Here is a 13289-nt window from a genome sequence, read left to right as displayed (position 1 = left end):
TCGCTTACCTCGGTAGAAGTGCAAACGCTCTCGCAGACAGCGGCGACGCGGAGAAAGCAGGAACCAGCGCTCAGCGCGCAGACAGACGTGGGCGCTCGCGCTCCCTCACACACAGACCAACATTCCCAGACGCGCGCGCGCACACACCAGCTACCGGGCCCTCGGAGCCCGTCTGCAGCCCGGGAGGCCGATAGCACGTGTGGCCTCGCTAGCCGCGGTCACGTGAAGGCGCCGGCCAATCGCCGAGCCCGCCTCCCCCCTTCCAACTCCCCTTTCTCCCCACTCCCCACTCCCCCCTCAACTCCTCCCGTGCGTTCCTTGCAGGGCTGCCTCTCGCCTCCTGGAGGGATCGTGGGCATCTCTGGGGACATTCTCCTCGGCTCCTAGCTGGCTGGAGGCAGACACAATGGGGAGCCGCGCCATCCCCTGAGACTGGACCCTCGGCTCTCGACCACTGCCACTGAGCGGTGGCCGGAGGCTGCCTGCCAGGGCTCTCGGCTGCAGCCACGAACAAAGGGAGTCCCGGTGCAGAGCGCCGCGCAGGAGCCTTCCCGAGCACGTACGGCCCCTGCATGTCAATGAGGCCAGGCTGGTGCAAGGGATAACCTGGGTTATCAACTGGATTAAAGGCAGCGTTTGCAAAGGCTCTGTTGGATTAGCGTTCGTTGCACGGAAAGCAGTCCGCCCTTCAACACCTTTCCAGCAAGGGTAGCCTTGACATCAGCCACCTTCGGGTCTCAAAGGCAGCAGTAAGCGTTCAGACTTCAAAACTCACCTTTGACAGTACACATTATCTATGCCCTTGGACAAGTCTCTGCATCTGTAAAAAGGGGCGGGGGGGTGAATTAGATGGCCTCTGAGAACCCTACCAGCCCTAGATCCAGGAACCTCGTAAAGAAAAGATACAGATCTGTAGAACCGGGGGACTGAATTAGAAAGCCCAAAGGTCACTCCCAGTCAGTCAACCGATAAACGTTTTTAATTGATTACTCTGTGCCAGGCACTGTGCTAACCACTGGGGGATACAAAGAAAGGTAAAAGACAAGTCGCTGCTCTCACGGAGTTCGAAGTCTAAAGGGGGAGATAACACGCAAGCAACTATATACAAATAAGCTATCTAGAGAATGAATTGGAAATACTCAACAGAGATTAGAATTAAGAGAGATTGGAAAAAGCCTTCCCCCCTAAAAACTGTGATTTTAGCTGGGACTTGAAGGAAGCCAGGGCTCTAAATCTATAATTCTGCCAATTTGATTGCCACCATTGCCACGCCTCAGAGTGCCTACACAGTGGGGGTGGGCGCTGAGAAGTATTTCAGGAACTTTCCAGAGGGCCTAAAATTAAAAAAATAATAACAATAAAAATTTTAAAGGCCTAGTTCATCTCATATAGATCTCATATGGATCTAGATCTCATAGATCTAGAACTAGAAGGTTCTCCCAAGACCATCTAGTCCAGTCATCTGGTTTTACAGATAAAGAAAGTGAGCTCCAGGAAAACTAAGTGACTTGCCCATGGTTAGCAGCAAAGGTAGCAGCAGAGGTGGGATTTGAATCCATGACCAATGACTAGACTCTAGTCACTAGAGTCTGTGTTCTATGCCCCTGCATCAGGATGCCTCCCAGCTGTTGCAAAGTAGTTTTCCAGGGAGGGGACAGCAGAGAACCTGTCAAAAGTTCAGACCATCTATCTTCATTGCCTGCTCTTTCACCATGTCTTTATTTGGAAGTTATCCAAAGTTACCTTTCGGAAAGATCCCCTTTCTTTTCTCTTGCTGATGGACAGCCAATTGAAATAGCTAATGAAGGCCTTGGAAGCCTGAGGAAGCCTGGGGAAGGGGTAGAGTTCTAATCAACAAACGTTGATTAAGCTTCTCCTTTGGGCAAGACACTCTACTAGGTGTGAGAGATATAAAAACCAATGGACTTCAAATGTGACCTTTCAATAAGTTTTCCTTGGGTGACTCATAAGATAATGGAACTAGAGTGAGGTGAGGAACTGAGAGGCCATCTAGGCCAATGCTTTCCCCCCACCCCATTTACAGGAAACTGAGGCTCCTGTGAGTTTAATGATTTGTGCAAGTCAAAGAGCTAGTATGTGGAAAAAGTAGGATTTGAGCCTAGGTCTTCTTGACCCCTATCATCCAGCACTATCCTATGTACCACACTGTCTCTTCAGGCTAGGAAGCAACAACTCACCCCAGCACTTCGGGGCTAGGAAGGAAACTGGAAGCAGCAGAAGCCTAGATGCTGTCTCTGAACCACGATGAAGCTGATAATGCCTCTACAAGCATTAAGCCTCCTTCTGCACATGACTGGTGCTAATCAACGGACCGTTCCCCCTCCTGCCCTCTCCTCAGCCTTCCTAAGTCTGGAGTGTAAGATCAATACCCCCAACACTGTCAAACTCAGAACCAGAGGGTCACAAATTTAGACCTAGAAGGAATCTCAAAGGCCATCTAGCCCAACTCCCCTTTTCCAAATGGCAAAGAGGTTAAATGATCTGCCCAAGGTCAAGGAGCAGAACAGGAATTTGTACAAGTGCAATGACTAAAAATCTGTCCCCCCTACTAAGAAAATGACATGAGATAACCACAAAATGGGGGGTGGGGAGGGGAGGTCCTTCAGTCCCTTGGCCAATCCACACAAACACTGAAAAATATGCCAATGAGCTACAGAGAATCGCCTTGTCTGGAGGATTTAAAATCAGCCAGCAATTGTTTCATTTCTGTGAATGCCATCCAGACTCAAGCAATCACTTGGAGTTCAGTGGTCATGAGCACACCTTCTTATACTGTACTCTAACTTGAATATTTTCTGGAGTGTTAAATTACCTTAACCTTGTTCTTCAGGGCAGTTTAGGCCTTGCATTTCTAGAGGTAAAGTGCTCAATTCCACCAATCTCCAGTCCCTCAGACCCTTCAAACCCAAGGGGTCCCATGTTCCAACACACTGTGTTTGAAGCAGTCATTTCATCAAGGTGATCCAAAGGGCACTTAGAGAAACCTTGGTCCTCCTCAGCCACTCCAGGCTCACTTTTTTAAATCTCCTGCTTATACAGTCCCAGCAATTATTTCCGCTTAGCTGGCAATGAAATTGATATTGTCAAGAATGCTAACAGCTTTCATTTAGCAAATGAAGTCAAGAGTTTAGTCGGATATCCCAAATCTAGCCCTGCATTGTTTTCTGACTATTGTTGGAGTAGGGGAGTGTCTAAGCAAGGGAGGATATGTTTCAAGCCTTAAGGAAGGTTTTTCTTGTTCATTATTTAGCTGTCAGATCAATGGACTTGATCAGGAAGCCTCTGGCAATGAGTCTGCTCTTACACAAAGAAAAAGAAAGTAATTTGCAATATTTAGCTGTGCCATCCAACCAAAACCATAGCCAGGGCCCTTCTGGATGACAGTGTAAATCACTAATTACAACTAATAAAGGCTTCTCTCTCAGAAGCTATTGTTATTAGTAAATTGGAAACCTTCAGGGGCTTGTCCTGAGCTTAAATTCCAGCCCTAAAAGAAAAAAAAATTCATGAAGAGCCCTCTCCCTGATTTTTCTTAATTTGTAAAATAAGTAACTCTCTGGTAAGAATTCCTAGTAATAGAGGTGGAGTCTGTGGTTTCATTTCTAATATTTCATTCCTGGGAGCTCCCAATACCCTCAGGTAAGGAAACTGAGGCAACTCCCCATACCAATGCAGGATAGCACCTTCTCTACTGCTTGTGGTCTTTGGAGATTTGCTTAGGGCACTGAGAAGTGAATTACCTCAGGTTACACAGTCAGTAAGTTTTGCAGGCAGAACTTGAAACTAGGATTTGGAGTCAAGAGGGTTCAGACTCCCAATCCTGATACTTTCCTAACCCTACGTCCCTAGACAGCTAATTCACTTAGCCTCTCAGAGCCTTAGTTTCTTCATCTGCAGAATGGGAGTAACAATACTTGTAATGCCCACCTCACGGATTTGTTCTGGGGAAGGCACACTAAACACCTTAATGTACTGTGTAGATCACAGACCCAGAGCTGCCAGGAGTCTTTGAGGCCATCTACTCCAATTCAACTCATTTTAAACATTGTAAACATGAACTATTGTTATGAACCATTGGAAACTTTCAGGGTTATGTCCCAAATTTAAATTCCAACCCTCTAAGGAAAAAAAAATGCAGAAAGGGCTCCTTTATTGTTTTATCTGAAAAATAAGCAAGTCTCTAATGAGGACTGTGTTTCCTTCCATCAAGTAGGCAAAGGCCTGCTTGGGTGGGACAGATCCCCAAGAAGAGGGAAAAAACATACTTATATCCTAAGGAGGGAAAAGTAGATGATGAGGGCAGGTTTTGTACAATAAACAAGAAACTAAACTTAGAGTCCAGTGACCTGGGTCTAAATGCTGCTTTTTGATACTTAGTTATAACACTATGGGACTCTGAGGGAAGGAGGAAGGGGGAGAGGAAAAGGAGAAGGGAAGGGGAAGGGAAGGGGGAAGGGAAGGGGGAAGGAAGGGGGAAGGAAGGGGGAAGGGAAGGGAAGCGAAGGGGAAGGGAAGGGGGAAGGGAAGGGGAAGGGAAGGGGAAGGGAAGGGGGAAGGGAAGGGGGAAGGGAAGGGGGAAGCGAAGGGAGAAGGAAGGGGAGAAGGGAAGGGGGAAGGGAAGGGGAAGGGAAGGGGGAAGGGAAGGGGGAAGGAAAGGGAAAGGAAGGGAAGGGAGAAGGGAAGGGGGAAGGGAAGGGGGAAGGGAAGGGGGAAGCGAAAGGAGAAGGGAAGGGGGAAGGGAAGGGAGAAGGGAAGGGGAAGCGAAAGGAGAAGGGAAGGGGGAAGGGAAGGAAGGGAAGGGGAAGGGAAGGGGAAGGAAGGGAGAAGGGAAGGGGGAAGGGAAGGAGAAGGGAAGGGGAAGGGAAGGGAAGCGAAGGGAAGGGAGAAGGGAAGGGGGAAGCGAAAGGAGAAGGGAAGGGAGAAGGAAAGGGAAAGGAAGGGAGAAGGAAAGGGAAAGGAAGGGAAGGGAGAAGGGAAGGGGGAAGCGAAGGGAGAAGGGAAGGGGGAAGCGAAAGGAGAAGGGAAGGGAGAAGGAAAGGGAAAGGAAGGGAAGGGAGAAGGGAAGGGGAAGCGAAGGGAGAAGGGAAGGGGGAAGCGAAAGGAGAAGGGAAGGGGAAGCGAAAGGAGAAGGAAGGAGAAGGAAAGGGAAAGGAAGGAAGGAGAAGGGAAGGGAAGGGAAGGGAGAAGGGAAGGGGAAGGAAAGGGAAAGGAAGGGAAGGGAGAAGGGAAGGGGGAAGCGAAGGGAGAAGGGAAGGGGGAAGCGAAAGGAGAAGGGAAGGGAGAAGAAAGGGAAAGGGAAGGGAGAAGGAAGGGAGAAGGAAGGAAAGGAAGGGAAGGAGAAGGGAAGGGGGAAGGAAGGGAAGCGAAGGGAGAAGGGAAGGGAGAAGGAAGGGAAGCGAAGGAAAGAAGGGAGAAGGGAAGGGGAAGCGAAGGAGAAGGGAAGGGAAGGAAGGGAGAAGGAAGGGAGAGGAAAGGGAAAGAAGGGAAGGGAGAGAAGGGAAGCAAGGGGAAGGGAAGGGGGAAGCGAAAGGAGAAGGGAAGGAGAAGGAAAGGGAAGCGAAAGAGAAGGGAAGGGAGAAGGGAAGGGGGAAGCGAAGGGAGAAGGGAAGGGAAAGGAAGGGAAGGGAAGAAAAAAAATGTTCATTGATGTCTGCTATCTGATAACCTTGAGACTAATGAGGAATCAAGACACCCGCCAAGGACCCAGAGGTGAGGTTAAAGTATCCTAGCTCTAAAGCTAGAAGGTACCTTGGTGGTCATCTAGTCCAAATGTGTCAGTTTTCAGATGAGAAGCTTGAAGCTGAGAGAGATGAAGTCATTTGCTCACTTACACAGATGGTAAAAGGCAGAGCCAAGATTCAGACTCAGGTCTTCAAATTCAGTATTCTTTCTACTGTACCACACGAGCTGTTACTATGTTTTTGATTATACTTTTGTCAAATTGTGTGCCCTGAAACATAACATTACCTATAATCAAAGCCTCCTGTTTGACGGTTAGGGTATAATTTGGTACCCCACCCCTAACAGTATTATGCAAAAAGATTTGACTGGATCACATACCAGTTTCCATTAAAACAAATTCTAAGGGAGTCTTAATTCTTGAGTTATACTAGAATTTTACTTGTACCAAGTATATCTTGAAATAAGTGGGTTACTGGCTAGGACTTGGAAATCTTTTTGTTACACAGGGGTTTTCACTGGCATATAGTTGTAATGAGATTTGACCCACATTTTAGTGGATTGGTGTGACTGCCTCTGCACTCTCTGGCATCTTGCTAAAAAATGTGACATCATTTTTGACACCAGAAAATATGGAAACCCAACGTGTGAGCCTGCAAACCAACTTTCTTCCTGCTTTGACACTTCCTTTTAAAAATATATTTCACAGCATTCCAATGGGGGGAGAAAATTTTCTCGCCTTGTAAATTTGTGTGTTATCATCCAGAACAGAAGAAAGACAAATTTCCCTGGCACTTAACTAGTATAAGCTACATAATTTATAAAAAGAAAAATGTATTCTTCTGTTTAAGTGGTAATATTACAATGGAAAGCCAAAAAAAAAAATAAATAGAACCTGGGTAAGCATGACTTAGGGATGTGAATTTTAAGACAGAATGGTGGTGCCAACACCAATTATCTTTATAACAGCATAGAAACATTGTTGATTCTAATAAACACTTAAGCTATCAGGTTTCAAATCACAATGTGATTTGATGTGATATGTTTGTGATATGACGTGATGTGTTAGCATTAGAATGTAAATAAGTGTATGAGTTATGGTAATGAACTTTCCAGAAATCTCCCAAAGACTGGTGCTGTATCAACAAACAAAAGATAGAGAATGAGATATAAACCCAGTCTCCATTAGCCAAGTCCCATTTGTCCAGAAACTACCCTGTTGTGCCAGCATAATTAGATTCACTCCATATATCTGCACAATTGCTACTGTTTTTATATTCCCTAGCAAGAAATAGCTTACCTAAACTTAATTGATTTCATTCATGAAGGCTCCCAGATTACCCGAGATTCCATTGGCCATCTGTTGTGTAAACAGAGGCAGAGTAACACTTTATGAATCTGTATCTATGTTTTAATTACTGGTGCTTTTCATTTTCCCTCCTCTGAATCATTGTGTATAGTTTCAACCTTAGTCCTAAGGGATTTCTTGGATAATAACATGATTTTTGAATGGATATTTCATAAGCAGCAAGCAAAACAGGAAGGCTAAGGACAGGTGGATGGGAGTAACTAAAGCTTAATCAGTGAAGGATCACCTGAGAGGTGTTGTCAAAGATAACAGCTATTTTAATGGATCTGTGATTTCATCAATGTGGGTTCCCTCACAAATAATGCAGATGGAAACCCAGCCATACCTGTCTATCTTGTGCAACTCTTATCCCTGAACTCCTACACATCTTCCAAAAGGGATCCTCAATGTGCTGGGGATTTCCATTGACACTGATGGATACCAGTGGAATACATAGACTGTTCACTAAATATATTGCATGCACTCTTGCCCAAAGACTGATCCTTCTTTTTTCCCCCTGGTTATTCATTTCTTTGACTTCATGAACTTAAGAAGTATTGAAGTAAACATTCTGCAGGGAAAAGTGCTGTGAAATCTCTGCAGCTGGCCATTTGAGGCTCACATAGCATGAGGGTAATATTAAGGGATTATTTTAGGCCACCTGCATAGATCAATGAGAAAGCAATGGAAAAGCCAAATGAGATTATGGAAATTGTAAAATTAAGAGAATGAATAATAATGCAAGATCTTAGTTACTCAAACATATGCTGGTGAATGCTGACAATAGATATAAGTGAGGTTCCTAGGTAATAATAATCACACATTTATACTTGTTTATGAAGAGGAAACAGGACACATGAAAGCAGCATGGTGCAATGGAAAAAGAATGCTGGATTTGGAGTCAGAAGAAATGAAGTCAACTCATGGCTATGCCATTGACTAATTATGTAATCTTGGGAAAGTCATTTAAACTCTCTGGTCCTCAGTTTTCTCAATTGTTGAATAAGACAAAGACAAGAGGAATGTAGTTTCTACCCTCAAGGAACTTATAGTCTAGCTGAGGGAATCACTACATATAGAGGAAGGTGCAAAATAAACACAATATAATTTGGGGTCTAAAGACACTAGCAGCTGGAGGGAGCAGGGAAAGTCTCCAGCTGCTGATGGCCTGGAGCTGAGCTCTGCCAATCTGTATCTGTGAGGAGACTTTCCACACTAAGGAATTCCCCAGAGTGGTGAAAGGACTAGATAATCTCAAAGACTCTTTCCACTCCGAAATTCTATGATTCCCTGAGAAGAAATTTATTGGACTTGGCATTTAGAAATTGGCCTTGGAGGAGACGATGAGAGAACCATTCAAAATCCAATTCAGCAGCTTGGAGGAAAAGGGGGGGGGAGGGCAGAATACACAAACATCCATTATTTGAACATTCTATTTTAGAAATAGGAACTGGGACCAAATTAAGCCATTAGATGGAAACCAACTGAATTTTTAAATAAATAGACCTTTTCATAGAATTTAAGTAGAAAATTTAAATAAATAAGGAAATAGTCCATGAGAAGCTCAGAGATTATTTTACAATATCTTATTGGAAGCCCAGGAAAAAGTCACACAATTATGGAATGGGAAGTCCAAACTGAAAACAGAATACAGTGGTAAGGAAATCACTACTCCACAAGACAATCCATTCCATTTTTAAAAGCTCAATGTGTTTGGAAGTTTTCCCTTGGATTGAGGTGAAATTTACCCCTCCTAATTTATGACCAATGCTCCTAGTTCTTCTGTCAGGAGAATTTTATGACAATAAAACTAATAAAAGGCAGCTTGATGTAATAGATAGCAAGTCTGCTGTGGTGTCAAGATCCTACCGCTGACACTCTCCCAAGGTTGAGTGACACTGAGCAAATCATAACCTCTCCATGCATCTCAGGCAACCTTCTAAAACTGTAAATAGTGGAGTCAGTGCTGATTTGTATAGGTAAACAGGGATCCCTTTTTGGGCATTAAATACATCAGTGAACTTACAGGTCCCTAGAGAGAAGTGGCCATATCAATGAAATCAAGGATAGCCAGCAAAATGTAAAAACAAGGAGACAGGAGGTGGGGCATTATGTGTGAGGGCCAGCAGAGATGAGCTATGAGACATTGTATCAGGCATTATATGAGGCATCTGTTCAACTGATCAAAAATGTGGCAGATGAGGTTTTTATGTTACAGCACCAATAATTCTATTATTAAGCAAGCTATGTAAGTTTAGACATATTTTGTTTTTAACAAGATGAGAAAACCAATATTATTTCAGGAAACAATTAATATATATTAACTAAATTTCCCACACAGAGGGAAAATTTACATTAAATGAAACTGTTTCATTTACAGCTAATTATGTCTTATTTCTAAAATAGACAAGAAATAGAATGAGTGCTTCCTGAGAAGGATGCTTTTAAAATACTCTTCTTGGAACTCAATCATCTTCTATATTCCCTCATAAATTGATGAATAAAAAAGAACTTAGTGAAACAGTTATTTGATGGGTTAGACAAAAAGCACAAGGGAATCTGTTCTAGTATTCTCCTTTACCCCCCCCACTCCCCCAAAGAAATTGGGTGGGAAATTTCAGTTTTGAAATAAACAGTAAACAAACAAAATTCAACACTCCCTTTCTGCTCTCATTCTTTTGTGATTTTTTTTAATTCCTTGGATTGACAAAAGTTCTTCCCTGATCTTGGACAGGGTAGAATGTTGTCTCCCAGCAGAAATAACACTAATAACTCACATTTATAGCACACTTTAAAATATACAAAGTGTTTTCCTCACAACCTTGGGAGATCAGCAGTGCAAATACTTTTCTTCCCATTTTGTGGAGAAGAAAATGGAAGCTCTTGGTGGTTAAATGTCAGAATCAAGAGTCATACCTAGGTTTTCCAAGTCCAAGCAGGGTAAGTTGCTTTCAGACTGTTCTCACAGCCACCTACCTTCTCCTCCTGTTTATAGACAAAGCCCTCAGAACCCAGGGATCCCTAATCATGTCCTTCATTTATCCTAGTAGGCTTTTATACCTCATACCTTAGAGAGGATATTTTTCCTTGAGAAGATCATTATATATACATGGAGTAACTAAGACCTCCCCTTGCCAAAGATGAGGAAACAATCATTTTCTCCTTTCACAGATCCTTGTCCAATGGTGCTGCTATTTCTGGGGTTTCTAGGGTCTTAGAAGCTGGTCTGCCAGAAGACCTCCTATGACTGCTCTTAGCTTCCGAACTATGCTGAGTCCCCAAAGTCCAACATCTCCCAGCACTGTCTTTCTCTTGCTTATTAATGTGCAAAAGAATCAATTGATAAGGCAAAAAGAAACAAGTATTGGGAAGGGGGAGGAACTATTTGTAGGAAATATGTTAAAATGTCTGATAAACCAATACACAGAATCTCTAAGGAATCAATACACATTCACAAAAGTAATTATTGTCCATTATTTGCCCTCCTCTCCCATCAGTCCTTTACATTTTTTTTCTTTTCTTTCTCTTTACCTCCTTAAACTTTCTTTCTTTCCTTTTAAATGTTTTTCTGTTAAGGCCGTCACCATCCTCCCAGACAGGGAGGTATGCAACCACTGAGTCAGCCCTGACTTTTTCCTTTCTCTCTTTTTCTGTATCTAATCCCTTGCCATGTCTTCTGGATTCTTTCACAGCATGCCTCACACCCATTCCTTTCTGTGCACCACCTGGTTCAGGCCCTCATTCCCTCTCACCTGGACTGGACCATTGTGATGGCCTCCTCCTACTGGTCTCCCTGTCTGCAGTTTCTCTTGCTCCAATTCATACTTCACACAGACACTAAAATAATCTTCCTAAGGCACATGTTTAATCATGTCACTCATCTGCTCAAAATTCTTTGGTGCTCTCCTGCTGCTTCTGGAATGAAATGCAAATCCTTCTGCCTGGCATTTAAAACCCTTTATAATCTGTTTTCAATTTACCTCTCCTGCCTCATTTCTTATTATTCCCCTTCAAGCACTCATTTTGCAGCCAAATTGGCCTGCTAACTAATCTCTGAATTAAGCATTCTGTCTCCCAGCTGCTCTGGGGGTCTCTGCACTAGCTGTCTCCCATGCCTCCAATGCCCTCTCTCTTCAACTTGATTCTTTATCATTCCTTTGAGATTCGGCTTGATTTAACCTCTAGTGCAAAGGTTTTGCTGACCCACCCACACCCTTCCTTCATCCCCACACTTCCTCAAGCTCTTAGTTCATAGGGTCATGGACTAAAAAGGGAAAGAGGCTTTAGAGCCCAACTCTCTCATTTTACAGATGAAGCAGTTGAGGCTCAGGCAGATGAAAGTGAATTGTCTCGAGGAGTCAAGATTCAAACTCAGGTCCTCTGAGTCCAAATCGAGCACATTTTCTGCTTCACCATGATTTTTTCTCATTCTTCTCAAAGTACTTTGTATCTCCTTCTTTCTACATAATGTAACCCCCCAGGAGAATGCAAACACCTTGAGGACAGGAAAATTTTACTTATGGCTCTGTATCCCCAGTATCTAGCACAGGGCTTTGCACATAAGACTCAACTCGTACACATTTATTGGACTGAATTGAATATCAATTCTTCAATGAATGATATAATCATATATGAATGGTCACTTCTATAAGGTAGGAAAACACATTCCTAATGATTAATTGAAAATGGTTCAAATTCTCTTTTAACCAGAGAAATACAAATTAAATCCACTTCAAGGTATCACCTTAGTCCCATTAGACTGTTTTTTAAAAATGATGCATTTTTGGTAGGGCTATGGAGAAACAGGCACTCTATTACAAAGTTGGGGAAATGTAGATTGGCATAAACTTTTTGAAGAACAAGCTGTCAGTGCATGATAAGGATACAAGATTGATCGTGTCCTTTGACCCACTGATCCCAGTAGTAGAATTATAGTTGTAACATTGCAAAGTTCCATGACAGGAATGGCAGGTATTCACTCCATGTATACAGACTAATAAACTCCTATGCCTCATTGGATTAATTTTAAAGGATTCTGTGGCTGGAAAAAGGGCAGCTAACTCATTGATAATGGTCCTCTCCAAATTTAGCTAAGCTATTCTTTTAAGAGGAATAATCATCATATCTGGTCAAAAGGTATTTATAGTTGTTTTATTTGTAATAGTGAAAAATTTGAAACAATCTATGTCTGTTGTAGTCTGCTTGTGTATACTGTCATCAATTGGGTCAGTCCACTGTCAGATTGAGCCAAGGAACATGCCACTGTGTTTGCTTATTAATGGATGAAATCAGCTTTACTGGGCCAAGGACACGCACTGTTAGAATGTGCCATTTCACTGACGCAATCATCCATGATTCCCAAACTCTGGGATGCCTAGTGGCACAAATGTTGGCAAAGCTTCTACCAAGCAGGAGATACCTAGTCACTGCTCAGCACCCCAAGAACTGCCCTGGTGGAAGAATTCAGTGGCAAAAGGGCTGAGGATGAGCTTTTTATACACTAAACAGTATTATGCAGCACAAACATATCAGTCTATTCAGAATTCCAAGGAATGGCCCAAACAAGCATTTTAGCACAGCTAAATGTCAAGGTTTGGCCAATCACAGTAAGGGAACCAAATATTATTACACCTAAGGTATCTAAGCATGACAGTGACAAGATAAGGCACATAAACAAAGCAAAGCTTTCAAAATAAAGGCATAAGGAGTTAGAAGAAGACATAAGAAGTTGTCCTAAGAAGTTGGAATAAAACTACCTGGCCTATACCAGCAAGGCCCCTGACCAGATCCAATCTCCAACAATGGGGAAATGGATAAATAAATTGTGCTGGATCAATGCAATGGAATATTATTGTGAGATATACATGTATACATATATACACACATATGCATGTGTTTGAATGTGATAAATACAGAGCAATATGGAAAGATACCATATAAAGTGACAGAGAGTGGAAACAAAATACAAACCAAATGTAGTTATGAAAAAAAATCACCATCAAGAAGGTCTAATGTATATACAGATAGAAAAGAAATCCTAAAAGGACACAGAGCAAATAAAAAGCTGTTGCTATTGGTTCATTATTAAAATGTGAACGTTTTCAGTATCGTATTTTTCATTCTGTTTGTTGTCTTATAGAAACGGTTATTAAGTTTCCTCCCCCCCCCAAAGAAATATACTTGAAATGCAAAGCATCCAGGAGTGAGATTCTTCAACTGAGTCCAACAAGGATATTACCAC

The 13289-nt window shown here is 42.8% G+C and overlaps 1 protein-coding gene across 1 annotated transcript in view; it reads right to left on the bottom strand.

The window, feature by feature from the left end:
• The window catches only part of TMEM108 (transmembrane protein 108), a 371053-nt gene extending 370867 nt beyond the window's left edge, over nt 1-186 (bottom strand). Inside the window, 1 exon segment of the mRNA XM_078151592.1 lies at nt 9-186. The gene's annotated coding sequence lies outside the window, so the exon portion shown is untranslated.
• Nucleotides 187-13289: the final 13103 nt, after the last annotated feature.

This window comes from Phascolarctos cinereus, unplaced genomic scaffold, assembly GCF_003287225.1.
Source record: "Phascolarctos cinereus isolate Bilbo 61053 unplaced genomic scaffold, phaCin_HiC Scaffold_1;HRSCAF=81, whole genome shotgun sequence".
NCBI classification, from domain to species: domain Eukaryota; kingdom Metazoa; phylum Chordata; class Mammalia; order Diprotodontia; family Phascolarctidae; genus Phascolarctos; species Phascolarctos cinereus.
This window is presented reverse-complemented; position numbering and strand designations above follow the sequence as displayed.